Source organism: Hyla sarda, unplaced genomic scaffold, assembly GCF_029499605.1.
Source record: "Hyla sarda isolate aHylSar1 unplaced genomic scaffold, aHylSar1.hap1 scaffold_18, whole genome shotgun sequence".
Taxonomy (NCBI): Eukaryota; Metazoa; Chordata; class Amphibia; order Anura; family Hylidae; genus Hyla; species Hyla sarda.
This window is the reverse complement of record NW_026608445.1, coordinates 1,643,610-1,660,088: the sequence shown is the minus strand read 5'-3', so window position 1 is coordinate 1,660,088 and position 16,479 is coordinate 1,643,610. Positions and strand designations below refer to the sequence as shown.

Genomic DNA, 16,479 nt, shown 5'->3' with positions numbered 1-16,479 from the left:
TGGCTTATTTTGTTGGGGGGGGGGGGGGGTGATTGTCCCCATTCATATTGCATTTCTGCAGTATAGGTGTCCATTGGAGTCATGTCAAAAAAGGGATGCCAATGTATACTGTAGCAGTCTCATTCAGAGATCAATGGAGCTGCTACAGTATACATCAGCATCCCTTTTTTTGACATGATGCTGACGGATACCTCTAACATACTGCTGAAAGTCAGTATGAATGGGACACAGTGTAAGATCACATAGAGCACGTCCGCAGCGTATTTCACACCGCAGATGTCCCCCAGCAGTCACAAGGGCAAGATCACAGCTGGGTAGCTCAGTGTGTCAATTCATGACTACCCACAGGAAATCCTTCGCTATGAGTGGACACACAAAGCTGCCCAGCCGCAGCAGGTAGCTCATTATTGTGACTGCTGGCTGGCATCCGCAGCATGTAATATGCTGCGGATGTGCGCCGTGTGATCCTAAACATTATGTATTTTTATTTTTTATTATATTTATTTGATAAATGTATTTTTATTTTTTATTTAATTTTTTTACACTTTTTACATTATCTTTTTTTACACTTATTGTTTTTACACTTTTGCTTTACACTTTGATTTATTTTATATGACTTTTTTTTACGCTTTGGAATACTTAGTATTCCAAAGCATTGTAGTTATATGCTGCCAAAAGTCTCTGGTACATCCTGACAGGCAATAACCGGGGCAGACTTGGGGGTCCTTGTAAGACCCCCGGCTGCCCAGGTAACTAGCAGCACCCCGCGGTCGCTGCGGGGTACTACAGGAGAGAGACAGAGGGAGTCCCCTCCCTCTGTCAAACTCCTTACAAATCCTTCTGACCGCTGCTGTAAGGGTTAAACTGCCGGGACCGAAGTTTACTTCAGTCCCGGCAGTGCAGCAGGCCCCGGCCTGCTGAGGATCTCACACAGCACCCCGCAGTTGTGCTGTGGTGTGCTGCAGGGAAGACAGAGAGCTCCCTCTGTCAAAACACTCACAGTCCACGGTCACTTCCGACCGCGGCTGTAAGAGTTAAACTGCAGAGATCGAAGTTTACTTCGGTCCTGAGAGTGCGGCAGGGTCCCGGCTGTCTGTTACAGCCGAGTCAATGACGCATTCTCGTGGGTGCACTGGGCAGCACCCACGAGAACCATGGACGTGTATACTCCTTCAAGTGCGGGAACATGCATCCCCCCTGGACGTGTATACACATCCATGGTCGTTAACGTGTTAAGTAAACAAAGTTAACAATATAGTTCAGAGACTTTCTGCAGTGTAACGTCTATGGACACGTTTAAATGCATTTTTTATTCTTGCTTTGTTCTTAATATGGTACAAAAACATTTTCTTTATAGATCTTATTTATAAATATAGCAGTTTCTTAGTTACAGCCTCTAATGTGAAATGTCTTGTTTATCAGCACTTATGTTTCCTTTCCTGGTGAATTGTAGTGATGAGCGGCATAGGCCATATTCGAATTTGCGATATTTCACGAATATATGGACGAATATTCGTCATATATTCGCGAAATTTGCATATTCGTTATATTTGGTTTTTTTTGCATATGCGAAAATATATGCGCATATTCGCGAATATTTAGCCCTCCCTTCTTTTTTGTATAACTGGTTATTTAAAGAATTTTGTATTTTAATACAGAAGAAAAATACGACATGTGTACAGTGAGCATGAGTACATTGCAATATGGTATAGGGATATGTGACTGGTGCATTAATTCTGTGATTTTTTACTCATTGAAACCAATAGGCCCATTGTGGTCTATGGAGAGCTCACTGCATTTAAAACGGTAAGCTAAGCAGTACTGTCTTGGCAGCACAGTGGATGGGAGACCACCTTGGGTTTGAGTCCTAGGGTGTTACAGTGTTGTGGTTTAACTTTACTTTCCTGGAAACGCTGCAGAGTTGCCCATAGCAACCAATCAGATTACTTCTTTCATTTTTCACAAGGCCTCTGCAAAATAAAAGAAGTGATCTGATTGGTTGCTATGGGCAACTCAGAAACTTTTCCTGGAAAAGTTTCTGAGTTGCCCATAGCAACCAGATTGCTTCCTTCATTTTTCAGAGGCCTTTTCAAAAATGAAGGAAGCAATCTGATTGGTGGCTATGGGCAACTGCACAACTCTTCCTCTACACTGGTTTTGATGAATCTCCCCCATAGAGGGAGATTTATCAAAACCTGTCCAGAGGAAAAGTTTCTGAGTTGCCCATAGCAACCAATCAGATCGCTTCTTTCATTTTGCAGAGGTCTTGTGAAAAATGAAGTGAGCAATCTATTTGGTTGCTATGGGCAACTGCACAACTCTTCCTCTACACTGGTTTTCCGCATATGCGCATATTCGCGAATATTGAGCCCTCCCTTCTTTAATGGTATAGGGAACTGTGACTAGTGCATTAACTCTGTGTTTTTTTGCCCATTGAAACCAATAGGCCAATTGTGGTCTATGGGGATCTCACAGCATGTAAAACAGTAAGCTAAGCAGGACGTGGTACAGTGCTGTGGTTTAACTTTACTTTCCTGGAAAAGCAGCTGAGTTGCCCATAGCAACCTATCAGATTGCAAAATGAAGGAAGCGATCTGATTGGTTACTATGGGCAACTCAGAAACTTTTCCTCTGGACAGGTTTTGATAAATCTCTCCCAGTGTAGAGGAAGAGTTGTGCAGTTGCAAATAGCAACCAATCAGATTGCTTCTTTCATTTTTGATAAGGCCTCTGAAAAATGAAGGAAGCAATCTGGTTGCTATGGGCAGCTCAGAAACTTTTCCAGGAAAAACTGCTGAGTTGCCCATAGCAACCAATCAGATCGCTTCTTTCATTTTGCAGAGGCCTTGTGAAAAATGAAAGAAGCAATCTGATTGGTTGCTATGGGCAACTCAGCAGCTTTTCCAGGAAAGTAAAGTTAAACCACAACACTGTAAAACTCTGTCTGACCCCAGGACTCGAACCCATGGTGGTCTTCCATCCACTGTGCTGCTAAGATGGTCCTGCTTAGCTTACTGTTTTACATGCCATGAGATCCCCATGTACCACATTGGGCCTATTGGTTTCAATGCGTAAAAAAATCACAGAGTTAATGCACCAGTCATAGTTCCCTATACCATTAAATAAGGGAGAAAAAAAACGAATATTCGTAATTACGAATATATAGTGCTATATTCGCAATATTCGCGAATTCGTGAATATGCAATATTCGTGATTAAAATTCGATTTGCGAATATTCGCGAGCAACACTAGTGAATTGTTTAACCCCTTAAGGACACAACCCATTTTGGCCTTGAGGACACAGCCAGCCAGCTTGTTTATTGTGTGACATTTTCAATTTTACAATAAAATGTACAGCGCAACAAAAAAAGTCATTTTGTGGGGAAATTGAAAAGTAAACAACAATTTTGCAATATTTGGAGGGTTTTGTTTTTACACAGTGCACTTTATTGTAAAACTGATATGTTTATTTTTTTTCTGTGAATCAATATGATTAAAATGATACCTATGGTTACATGCTTTATTATTATTGTACTACTTTTAAAAGGACAAATTACTATGTATAAAATTACCCCATTGTGATCCCCTATAATTTTATAATTTTTCCATAAACGGGGCTGTATGAGGAATTCTTTTTTGCAAAAGTGATCTGAAGTTTTTATTTGTTCCACTTTGCATATTTTTGACATTTTGATCACTTTTTATTTCACATTTTCTGGGATGTGATGTGACCAAAAAGTAGCAATTTTGGACTTGCAGCGATACCATAATATGTTTATTTTTGTTTCTTTTTTGTAATTTTCTGTTGTAAAATGGGAAAGGGGTTAATTTTTAATGAGGAAAGGGCTTATTTACATTTTTTAACATTTATTTCTTTATTTAACAAACTTTACATTTTTTATGCCCCCACAGGGGACTATTTATAGCAATCACTCGTTTGCTAATACTGATCAGTACTATGCATAGGCAAAATTGCAGCTGAGTGGCACAAAGGCAGGGGAGGAGACCTCCGGCTGCCATCTTAACCCCTTAAGGACCAGGCCATTTTACACCTTAACCTGTTGGGGACGAAGGGCGTATGCATACGCCTTTGCGTCCTGGTACTTAAGGTAGAAGGGCGTATCCATACGCCCGTGGGAATTTCGGCCCCTGCCGCGCGCCGGGCGGGGACCAGGCCGGGGTGACTGCTGATATCTATCAGCAGGCACCCCGTGCAAATGCCCAGGGGGGTCATTAGACCCCCCCATGTCGGCGATCGGCGCAAATCGCAAGTGAATTCACACTTGCGATTTGCGCCGATTCCGGGTCATTACGGGTCTATGGTGACCCGGTGACCCGGAATAGAAGGGGGATCGTGGGTGTCTAAGACACCCACGATCCCCCTAAAGCGATAGGAGTGAGGTGGCAGAGTTGCCACCCCTCCTATCTCTGCTATTGGTGGTCTAGACGCGACCACCAATAGCAGATCTGGGGCGGAGGGGTTTACTTTCGTTTTCCCCGTCCTGCCCTCCCACAATAGGCGGGACAGAACGGGGAAAATGAAGAGGAGCGGCGCCGGAGTCCACTTACCCCTCCGGATGCAGCGGAGCGACGGGGATCGGCGGTCGGCGACGGAGATCTGCGGCGACGTGCGGCAGAAGAGGACGGCTCCCGGATGCGACGGAAGCCGGTGAGTAGTTGCCTAGCAACATCTAGAGGGCTACAGTCTGAGACCACTATAGTGGTCTCTAGACTGTAGCCCTCCAGATGTTGCAAAACTACAACTCCCAGCATGCCCAGACAGCTGTTTGCTGTGTGGGCATGCTGGAATTTGTAGTTTTGCAACAGCTGGAGGTCTGCAGTTTAGAGACCACTGCACAGTGATCTCTATACTGCCCTCTAGATCTTGCAAAACTACTACTCCTAGCATGCCCACACAGCTGTTTGCTGTCTGGGCATGCTGGGAGTTGTAGTTTTGCAACATCTGGAGGTCCACAGTTTGGAGATCACTGTTCAGTGGTCTCTAAATTGTAGCAAAACTACAAATTCCATCATGCCCACACAGAAAACAGCTGTCTGGGCATGCTGGGAGTTGTAGTTGCGTACCTCCAGCTGTTGCATAACTACATCTCCCAGCATGCCCTTCTGTGATCAGACATGCTGGGAATTGTAGTTTTGCAACAGCTGGAGGCACACTGGTTGGAAAATACTGAGTTAGTTAACAGAACCCAACTCAGTATTTTCCAAACAGTGTGCCTCCAGCTGTTTCAAAACTACAACTCCCAGCATGTACTGACAGCCCGTGCATGCTGGGAGTTGTAGTTTTGCAACAGCTGGAGGCTCATTGGTTGGAAAATACTGAGTTAGGTAACAGAACCTAACTGAAGGTTTTCCAACCAGTGTGCCTCCAGCTGTTGCAAAACTACAACTCCCAGCATGTACTGACAGACCGTGCATGCTGGGAGTTGTAGTTTTGAAACAGCTGGAGGTTTGCCCCCCCCATGTGAACGTACAGGGTACATTCACACGGGCGGGTTTACAGCAAGTTTCCTGCTTCAAATATGAGCTGCGGCAAATTTTTTGCCGCAGCGCAAATTCCTAGCAGGAAACTCACCCTAACCCGCCAGTGTGAATGTACCCTAAAAACACTACACTACACTTCACTAACACCTAATAAAGAGTAAAACACTACATATACACCCCCTTACACTGTCCCCCCCCCCCCCAATAAAAATGAAAAACGTATTGTACAGCAGTGTTTCCAAAACGGAGCCTCCAGCTGTTGCAAAACTACAACTCCCAGCATTTCCGGACAACCATTGACTGTCCAGGCATGCTGGGAGTTTAGCAACAGCTGGAGACACCCTGTTTGGGAATCACTGGCGTAGAATACCCCTATGTCCACTCCTATGCAATCCCTAATTTAGTCCTCAAATGCGCATGGCGCTCTCTCACTTTGGAGCCCTGTCGTATTTCAAGGAAACAGTTTAGGGCCACATATGGGGTATTTCCGTACTCGGGAGAAATTGCACTACAAATTTTGGGAGGCTTTTTCTCCTTTTACCCCTTATGAAAAGTAAAAGTTGGGGTCAACACCAGCCTGTTAGTGTAAAAAAAAATTTTTTTTACACTAACATGCTGGTGTTGCCCTTTACTTTTTATTTTCACAAGAGGTAAAAGGAAAAAAAGACCCCCAAAATTTGTAACGCAATTTCTCCTGAGTACGGAAATACCCAATATGTAGGCGTAAAATGCTCTGCGGGCGCACAACAAGGCTCAGGAGTGAGAGCGCACTATGTACATTTGAGGCCGAAATTGGTGATTTGCACAGGGGTGGCTGATTTTACAGCGGTTCTGACATAAATGCAAAAAAATAAATACCCACATGTGACCCCATTTTGGAAACTACACCCCTCACGGAATGTAATAAGGGGTACAGTGAGCATTTACACCCCACAGGGGTCTGACAGATTTTTGGGACAGTGGTACGTGAAAATGAAAAATTTAATTTTTTTGTTTGCACAGCCCACTGTTCCAAAGATCTGTCAAACACCAGTGGGGTGTAAATGCTCACTGTACCCCTTATTACATTCCGTGAGGCATCTAGTTTCCAAAATGGGGTCACATGTGGGGGGGTCCACTGTTCTGGCACCACGGGGGGGCTTTGTAAATGCACATGGCCCCCGACTTCCATTCCAAACAAATTCTCTCTCTAAAAGCTCAATGGCGCTCCTTCTCTTCTGAGCATTGCAGTTCGCTCGCAGTGCACTTGACGTCCAAACATGGGGTATTTCCATACTCAGAAGAAATGGGGTTACAAATTTTGGGGGGCATTTTCTCCTACTACCCTTTGTAAAAAAGTTAAATTTGGGGAAAAACCAGCATTTTAGTGGAAAAATATTTTTTTTTCATTTACACATCCGACTTTAACAAAAAGTTGTCAAACACCTGTGGGGTGTTAAGGCTCACCGTACCCCTTGTTACGTTCCTTGAGGGGTGTTGTTTCCATAATAGTGTGCGATGTGGGGGGTTTTGCTGTCCTGGCACCATAGGGGCTTCCTAAATGGGACATGCCCCCCAAAAACCATTTCAGAAAAACTCACTCTCCTAAATCCCATTGTTGCTCCTTCGCTTCTGAGCCCTCTACTGCGCCCGCCGAACACTTGACATACACATATGAGGTATTTTCTTACTCGAGAGAAATTGGGTTACAAATTTTGAGAGGATTTTTTTCCTTTTACCCCTTGTAAAAATTCAAAAACTGGGTCTACAAGAACATGCCAGTGTAAAAAATTAAGATTTTGAATTTTCTCCTTCACTTTGCTGCTATTCCTGTGAAACACCTAAAGGCTTAACACCCTTACTGAATGTCATTTTGAATACTTTGAGGGGTGCAGTTTTTATAATGGGGTCATTTATGGGGTATTTCTAACCAGAAGACCCTTCAAATCCACATCAAACCTGAACTGGTCCCTGAAAAATTCTGATTTTGAAAATTTTGCGAAAAATTGGAAAATTGTTGCTGAACTTTGAAGCCCTCTGGTGTCTTCCAAAAGTAAAAACTCATCAATTTTATGATGCAAACATAAAGTAGACATATTGTATATGTGAATCAATATATAATTTATTTGGAATATCCATATTCCTTATAAGCAGAGAGCTTCAAAGTTAGAAAAATGCTAAATTTTCAAATTTTTCATGACATTTTCAAATTTTTCACCAAGAAAGGATGCAAGTATCGCCGAAAATTTACCACTAACATAAAGTAGAATATGTCACGAAAAAACAATCTCGGAATCAAATTTATAAGTAAAAGCATTCCAGAGTTATTAATGCTTAAAGTGACAGTGGTCAGATTTGCAAAAAATGCTCCCGTCCTTAGGGTCATAATGGGCTCCGTCCCCAAGGGGTTAAAGGACAACTGTAGTGGTCAAAAATCCCTGCCCAAATGTTCCCCAAACAAAAGTTATACAATTCAGTCAATTAGTTCTATTTACCTATATGCAGCCGTTTCTGAGATATTAGAGTTGCCAGCTTAGCCCAGTAGTCCTGCGTCCGTCCCCTATTCATTACATTGCAGCCGCCATCTTGGGGACGGAGATCTCTTCCTCCCAGCAGTGTTTGTGCTCCCCCTAGCCTCTGTCAGCTCCTCCCTGCTTATGCATATGCATGAGCGGGTGCTTTCTGAGGCAGCCATAGGCTCATCCTCAGAAACGCCCCTATCTGTAAGATTGAAGCAGGGGGAGAATGAGGACGTCCACAGCTCCTCCCCCCTCCCCTGCTCTGTCTACATAGGACCTCACTTATCACCGGGAGGATTCAAGTTTTCATGGGGGAAACACAGAGCAAACCACAGAGCAGGGAGGGGAGGACGTGTGTGTGAAGGAGACATATTACACTGCACGGGCTGGTGGTGTATACAGGGAATAAATATCATACTGGAGATGATTCTGTGTGTGAGATGGGGGGGAGGGGGACTACTGAATGACACATGCTGGGAGTTGTAGTCCCTGTTATGTGTGTGTGTATGCCAGTGTTTCCCAATCAGGGAATGCTGGGAGTAGTAGTTTTGCAACATCTGGAGGCACCCTGGTTGGGAAACACTGGTGTATGAACTACAACTCCCAGGAGACTACAGAGATACAATAGAGGTGTTTGTGAACTACAACTCCCAGGAGACTACAGAGATACAATAGAGGTGTTGGTGAACTACAACTCCCAGCCAGGAGACTACAGAGATACAATATAGGTGTTGGTGAACTACAACTCCCAGGAGACTACAGAGATACAATAGAGGTGTTGGTGAACTACAACACCCAGGAGACTACAGAGGTACAATATAGGTGTTGGTGAACTACAACTCCCAGGAGACTACAGAGATACAATAGAGGTGTTGGTGAACTACAACTCCCAGGAGTCTCCTGATACAGTAGAGGTGTTGGTGAACTACAACTCCTTTATACACTCAAACAGCAGAAAGCTGTCACGGCATGCTTGGATGTATAGTCTTACAACAGCTGGAGTCACCTCTGCAACTCCAAGCATGCATATACAGCAGAAAGCTGACAGGGCATGCTGGGATTTGTAGTTTTGCAACAGCTGGAGGCACCACTGGATTTCCCAGCATGCCCGAACAGCATATAAAATAACTGGGCATGCTTGGAGTTGTAGTTGTGAAAAAGATGGAGGGACCCCTATCAGGACAGTTTTATAGACAAACAATTATGTTTTTTTTACCATTTTTACTTTCACTCTCCACTCTCCAGTGCCCACACTACAGTGAGCATGGAGGCAGCTGCTTCATCACTGGACAGGAGCCAGCATGGGGAGGGGGAGATGAGCAGAAGGGGAGGGTGTATGCATAGGGAAGGGAGATGTGGGCGTTACAATATAATAATTTGCTCGGGGGATAGAACAGGGGGAGGGCAGCAGCTTACAGGAAGTAAGCACATGGCATGATGGGAGATGTAGTTTTTATTTCACTTGTCCTCAGTAATTCATGTGCTGATAACGGGAGAACGACTGGGCCAATTTTGATGGGGGAGACATCGTTGGAAAGGTCTTTCAAAGACCTATTAAATGAGGTAAAAAAAAGTTTTTTTGCCCAGCACTGCAGATGTCCTTTAAGGACCGGTGCGTTTTTTGCAATTCTGACCACTGTCACTTTAAACATTAATAACTCTGGAATGCTTTTAGTTATCATTCTGATATAGTTTTTTCGTGACATTTTCTACTTTAACTTAGTGGTAAACATTTTTGGTAACTTGCATCCTTTCTTGGTGAAAAATCCCAAAATTTGATGAAAAAAATGAAAATTTAGCATTTTTCTAACTTTGAAGCTCTCTGCTTGTAAGGAAAATGGATATTCAAAATAAAACATTTTTGGGTTCACATATACAATATGTCTACTTTATATTTGCATCATAAAATTAATGAGTTTTTACTTTTGGAAGACACCAGAGGGCTTCAAAGTTCAGCAGCAATTTTTGACATTTTTCACAAAATTTTCAAACTCGCTATTTTTCATGGACCAGTTCAGGTTTGAAGTGGATTTGAAGGGTCTTCATATTAGAAATACCCCATAAATGACCCCATTATAAAAACTACACCCCCCAAAGTATTCAAAATGACATTCAATAAGTGTATTAACCCTTTAGGTGTTTCACAGGAATAGCAGAAAAGTGAAGGAGAAAATTCACAATCTTCATTTTTTACACTCATGTTCTTGTAGATCCAATTTTAGAATTTTTGCAATTGGTAGAAAGGAGAAAATTTGTGCTTGTATTTGAAACCCAATTTCTCTCGAGTAAGCACATACCTCATTTGTCTATGTTAATTGTTCGGCGGGCGCAGTAGAGGGCTCAGAAGGGAAGGAGCGACAAATGGTTTTTGGGGGGCATGTCACCTTTAGGAAGCCCCTATGGTGCCAGGACAGCAAAAAAAAAACACATGGCAAAATTTTACATTTTTAAAAAGGATAATAGCAGAAAATACCCCCCAAAATTTGAAGCCCAATTTCTCCCGATTCAGAAAACACCCCATATGGGGGTGAAAAGTGCTCTGTTGGCGCACTACAGGTCTCAGAGGAGAAGGAGTCACATTTGGCTTTTTGAAAGCAAATTTTGCTCTGGGGGCATGCCGCACTTAGGAAGCCCCTATGGTACCAGAACCGCAAAAAAAACCCACATGGCATACCATTTTGGAAACTAGACCCCTCGGGGAACGTAACAAGGGATAAAGTGAACCTTAATACCCTACAGGTGTTTCACGACTTTTGCATATGTAAAAAAAAAAATTTTTTTTTTCCTAAAATGCTTGGTTTCCCAAAATGTTTACATTTTTAAAAAGGGTAATAGCAGAAAATACCCCCCAAAATTTGAAGCCCAATTTCTCCCGATTCAGAAAACACCCCATATGGGGGTGAAAAGTGCTCTGCTGGCGCACTACAGGTCTCAGAAGAGAAGGAGTCACATTTGGCTTTTTGAAAGCAAATTTTGCTCTGGGGGCATGCCGCATTTAGGAAGCCCCTATGGTGCCAGAACAGCAAAAAAAAAAACACATGGCATACCATTTTGGAAACTAGACCCCTCGGGGAACGTAACAAGGGGTAAAGTGAACCTTAATACCCTACAGGTGATTCACGACTTTTGCATATGTAAAAAAAAAAAAATGTTTTACCTAAAATGCTTGGTTTCCCAAAAATTTTACATTTTTAAAAAGGATAATAGCAGAAAATACCCCCCAAAATTTGAAGTCCAATTTCTCCCGATTCAGAAAACACCCCAAATGGGGGTGAAAAGTGCTCTGCTGGCGCACTACAGGTCTCAGAAGAGAAGGAGTCACATTTGGCTTTTTGAAAGCAAATTTTGCTCTGGGGGCATGCCGCATTTAGGAAGCCCCTATGGTGCCAGAACCGCAAAAAAAAAACCACATGGCATACCATTTTGGAAACTAGACCCCTCGGGGAACGTAACAAGGGATAAAGTGAACCTTAATACCCTACAGGTGTTTCACAACTTTTGCATATGTAAAAAAAAAAAAAAATTTTTACCTAAAATGCTTGGTTTCCCAAAATGTTTACATTTTTAAAAAGGGTAATAGCAGAAAATACCCAACAAAATTTGAAGCCCAATTTCTCCCGATTCAGAAAACACCCCATATGGGGGTGAAAAATGCTCTGCTGGCGCACTACAGGTCTCAGAAGAGAAGGAGTCACATTTGGCTTTTTGAAAGCAAATTTTGCTCTGGGGGCATGCCGCATTTAGGAAGCCCCTATGGTGCCAGAACCGCAAAAAAAAAACCACATGGCATACCATTTTGGAAACTAGACCCCTCGGGGAACGTAACAAGGGGTAAAGTGAACCGTAATACCCTACAGGTGATTCACGACTTTTGCATATGTAAAAAAATAATAATAATGTTTTACCTAAAATGCTTGGTTTCCCAAAAATGTTACATTTTTAAAAAGGATAATAGCAGAAAATACCCCCCAAAATTTGAAGTCCAATTTCTCCCGATTCAGAAAACACCCCATATGGGGGTGAAAAGTGCTCTGCTGGCGCACTACAGGTCTCAGAAGAGAAGGAGTCACATTTGGCTTTTTGAAAGCGAATTTTGCTCTGGGGGCACGCCGCATTTAGGAAGCCCCTATGGTGCCAGAACCGCAAAAAAAAAACACATGGCATACCATTTTGGAAACTAGACCCCTCGGGGAACGTAAAAAGGGTTAAAGTGAACCTTACTACCCTACAGGTGTTTCACGACTTTTGCATATGTAAAAAAAAAATTTTTTTTTTTACCTAAAATGCTTGGTTTCCCAAAATGTTTACATTTTTAAAAAGGGTAATAGCAGAAAATTTCCCCCAAAATTTGAAGCTCAATTTCTCCCGAGTACGGCGATACCCCATATGTGGCCGTAAACTGTTGCCTTGAAATACGACAGGGCTCCAAAGTGAGAGCGCCATGCGCATTTGAGGCCTAAATTAGGGACTTGCATAGGGGTGGACATAGGGGTATTCTACGCCAGTGATTCCCAAACAGGGTGCCTCCAGGTGTTGTAAAAGTCCCAGCATGCCTGGACAGTCAGTGGCTGTCTGGTAATACTGGGAGTAGTTGTTTTGCAACAGCTGGAGGCTCTGTTTTGGAAACAGTGGCGTACCAGACGTTTTTCATTTTTATTGGGGAGGGGAGGGGGGCTGTGTAGGGGAATGTGTATATGTAGTGTTTTTTACTTTTTATTTTATTTTGTGTTAGTGTAGTGTAGTGTTTTTAGGGTACAGTCACACGGGCGGGGGGTTCACAGTAGTTTCTCGCTGGCAGTTTGAGCTGCGGCAGAAAATTTGCCGCAGCTCAAACTTGCAGCCGGATACTTACTGTAATCCTCCGCCCATGTGAGTGTACCCTGTACATTCACATTGGGGGGGGGGAACATCCAGCTGTTGCAAAACTACAACTCCCAGCATGTACGGTCTATCAGTGCATGCTGGGAGTTGTAGTTTTGCAACAGCTGGAGGCACACTGGTTGTGAAACACAGAGTTTGGCAACAAACTCAGTGTTTTGCAACCAGTGTGCCTTCAGCTGTTGCAAAAGCTACAACCCCCAGCATGTACGGACAGCGGAAGGGCAACAGCGGGAGGCATACTACTTTGGCTGGGGATGCTGGGGATTGTAGTTATGCAACAGCTGGAGACACACTGGTTTGCTACTCAACTCAGTGTGCCTTCAGCTGTTGCAAAACTACAACTCTCAGCAGTCACCGACAGCCAACGGGCATGCTGGGAGTTGTAGTTATGCAACCAGCAGATGCACCACTACAACTCCCAGCATGCACTTTAGCTGTTTGTGCAAGCTGGGAGTTGTAGTTACACAACAGCTGAAGGTACACTTTTCCATAGAAAGAATGTGCCTCCAGCTGTTGCAAAACCATAAGTCCCAGCATGCCCATAAGGGAATGCTGGGAGTTGTGGTGGTCTGCCTCCTCCTGTTGCATAACTACAGCTCCCAGCATGCCCTTTTTGCATGCTGGGAGCTGTTGCTAAGCAACAGCAGGAGGCTGTCACTCACCTCCTGCTGCTGCTGATCGCCGCACAGGTCAGTCCCGCCGCCGCCGCCGTCGTCGTCGCTCCTGGGGCCCCGATCCCAACATTAACGCCGGGGATCGGGGTCCCCAGCACCCGGGGTCGTCTTCCCGCACCCGCTCACGTCCTCCGGAAGAGGGGCGGAGCGGGTGCGGGAGTGACACCCGCAGCAGGCGCCCTGATTGGTCGGCCGGCCGACGAATCAGGGCGATCGTGAGGTGGCACCAGTGCCACCTCACCCCTGCAGGCTCTGGCTGTTCGGGGCCGTCTCTGATGGCCCCGATCAGCCAGTAATTCCGGGTCACCGGGTCACTGGAGACCCGATTGACCCGGAATCGCCGCAGATCGCTGGACTGAATTGTCCAGCGATCTGCGGCCATTGCCGACATGGGGGGGCATAATGACCCCCCTGGGCGATATGCCGCGATGCCTGCTGAACGATTTCAGCAGGCATCGGGCACCGGCTCCCCTCCGGCTAGCGGCGGGGGGCCGGGAATGGACAGGACGTACTCCTACATCCTCGGTCCTTAAGGACTCGGAAACGGGGGCGTAGGAGTACGTCCATTGTCCTTAAGGGGTTAAGATTACGTCACGTGTGGTGTAATGTGTCTGACTAAACCCCAATGATACTTCAGATGCTGTGATCAATATTGATCACAACATCTGAAAGATTAATGGCGAGCATCATCATGTCTGATGATTTCTGCTATTACTAGCAGGTTTTCCAGCTGCTGAAAAAAGCCAGGACCGGTAGTGCGTAATGCGACCCCAACTATTGTGGAAATGAGTATCCTGATGTGTTAAGTGCCACAGCACAAGGACATACAATTCCGACTACTTTATGTTTTCATCATAAAGTTGACATGTATTTACTTTTGGAAGACATCAGAGGGCTTCAAAGTATAGCAGCAATTTTCTAATTTTTCACAAAATTTTCAAAATCGAAATTTTTCAGGGACCAGGTTTGTTTTGAAGTGGATTTGAAGAGCCTTCATATTAGAAATACCCCATAAATGACCACATTATAAAAATGCACCCCTCAAAGTATTCAAAATGACATTCAAAAGGTTTGTTAACCCTTTAGGTGTTTCACAGGAATAGCAGCAAATTGAAGGAGAAAATTCAAAATCTTATTGAATTTTTACAAGGGGTAAAAGGAGATAAATCTTCCTAAAATGTGTAACCCAATTTCTCTCGAGTAAGAAATACCTCATATGTGTATGACAAGTGTTCGACGGGCGCAGTACAGGGCTAAGAAGGGAAGGAGCGACAGTGGGATTTTGGAGAGTGAGTTTTTCTGAAATGGTTTTTGGGGGGCATGTCACATTTAGGAAGCCCCTATGGTGCCAGAACAGTAAAAATTCTCACATGGCATACTATTTTGGAAAATACACCCATCAAGGCATGGAACAAGGGGTCCAGTGAGCCTTAATACCCCACAGGTGTTTGACGACTTTTCGTTAAATTTGGATGTGTAAATGATTTTTTTTTTTTTTACTAAAATGCTAGTTTTCCCTCAAATTGATTTTTTTTACAAGGGATAATATGACAAAATGCTCCCCAAAATTTGTAATCCCATCTCTTCTGAGTATGGAAATACCCCATGTGTGGATGTCAAGTGCTCTGCTGGCGAACTACAATGCTCAGAAGAGGAGTCACATTTGACTTTTGAAAAGCACATTTTGCTGGAATTGTTTTTGGGGGGCATGTCACATTTAAGAAGCCCCTATGGTGCCAGAACAGCAAAAAAAAAAAAAACCCACATGGCATGCTATTTTGGAAACTACATCCCTCAAGGCACGCAACAAGCTGTCCAGTGAGCCTTAACACCCCACAGGTGTTTGACAACTTTTTGTTAAACTTGGTTGTGTAAAAATTTTTTTTTCCACTAAAGCACTAGTTTTCCCTCAAATTTAAAATTTTCACAAGGAATAATAGGACAAAATGCCCCCCCAAATTTGTAAACCCCTCTCTTCTGAGTATGGAAATACCCCATGTTAGGACGTCAAATGCTCTGCTGGCACACTACAATGCTCAGAAGAGAAGGAGCTCCATTGAGCTTTTGGAAAAAAGAAATTGTTTGGAATGGAAGTCGGGGGCCATGTGCGTTTACAAAGTGTCCCGTGCTGCCAGAACAGTGGACCCCACCACATGTGACCCTATTTTGGAAACTACACCCCTCACAGAAATTAATAAGGGGTGCAGTGAGTATTTACACCCCACTGGCGTTTGACAGATCTTTGGAACAGTGGGCTGTGCAAATGAAAAATTTTATTTTTCATTTTCACTGACCACTGTTCCAAAAATCTGTCAGACACCTGTGAGGCATAAATACTCAATGTACCCCTTATTACATTACGTGAGGGGTGTAGTTTCCAAAATGGGGTCACATGTGGGGGGTCCATTGTTCTGGCACTATGGGAGCTTTGTAAACACACGTGGCCATTTCGGACAAATTTTCTCTTCAAAAAACCAATGGTGCTCCTTCTCTTCTGAGCATTGTAGTTCGCCCGCAGAGCACTTTACATCCACACATGGGGTATGTTCTTACTCAGAAGAAATGGGGTTACACATTTTCTGGGGCTTTTTTCTTATTTCCCCTTGTGAATATGAAAAATTTAGGGTAACACCAGCATTTTAGTGAAATATGTTTTTTTTTTTTCATTTTTCCATCCAACTTTGAAGAATTTTCATTAAACACCTGTGGGAATTTAAGGCTCACTATACCCCTTGTTACATTCCGTGAGGGGTGTAGTTTCCAAAATGTGGTCACATGTGGGTATTTCTTTTTTTGCGTTCATGTCAGAACCGCTATAAAATCAGCCACCCCTGTGCAAATCACCAATTTAGGCCTCAAATGTACATAGTGCACTCTCACTCCTGAGCCTTGTTGTGCGCCCGCAGAGCATTTTACACCCACAT

The 16,479-nt window shown here is 43.8% G+C and overlaps 2 protein-coding genes across 13 annotated transcripts in view; one reads left to right on the top strand and one right to left on the bottom strand.

Annotated features, from left to right (window-relative positions):
* LOC130313964 (SLAM family member 9-like) overlaps positions 1-16,479 on the bottom strand; it is a 264,917-nt gene that overhangs the window by 163,786 nt on the left and 84,652 nt on the right. For 2 of the 8 annotated variants that reach the window (XM_056552691.1, XM_056552689.1), the window contains exon 1: positions 7,977-8,341. The exons of the other annotated variants lie outside the window; for them this stretch is intronic. The gene's annotated coding sequence lies outside the window, so the exon portion shown is untranslated. Of the gene's footprint in view, positions 1-7,976; positions 8,342-16,479 lie in introns of those variants that run through there. 8 annotated transcript variants of the gene reach the window in all.
* Positions 1-16,479, top strand: part of LOC130313966 (uncharacterized) — a 118,652-nt gene that overhangs the window by 38,207 nt on the left and 63,966 nt on the right. The gene's annotated exons all lie outside the window — the stretch shown is intronic.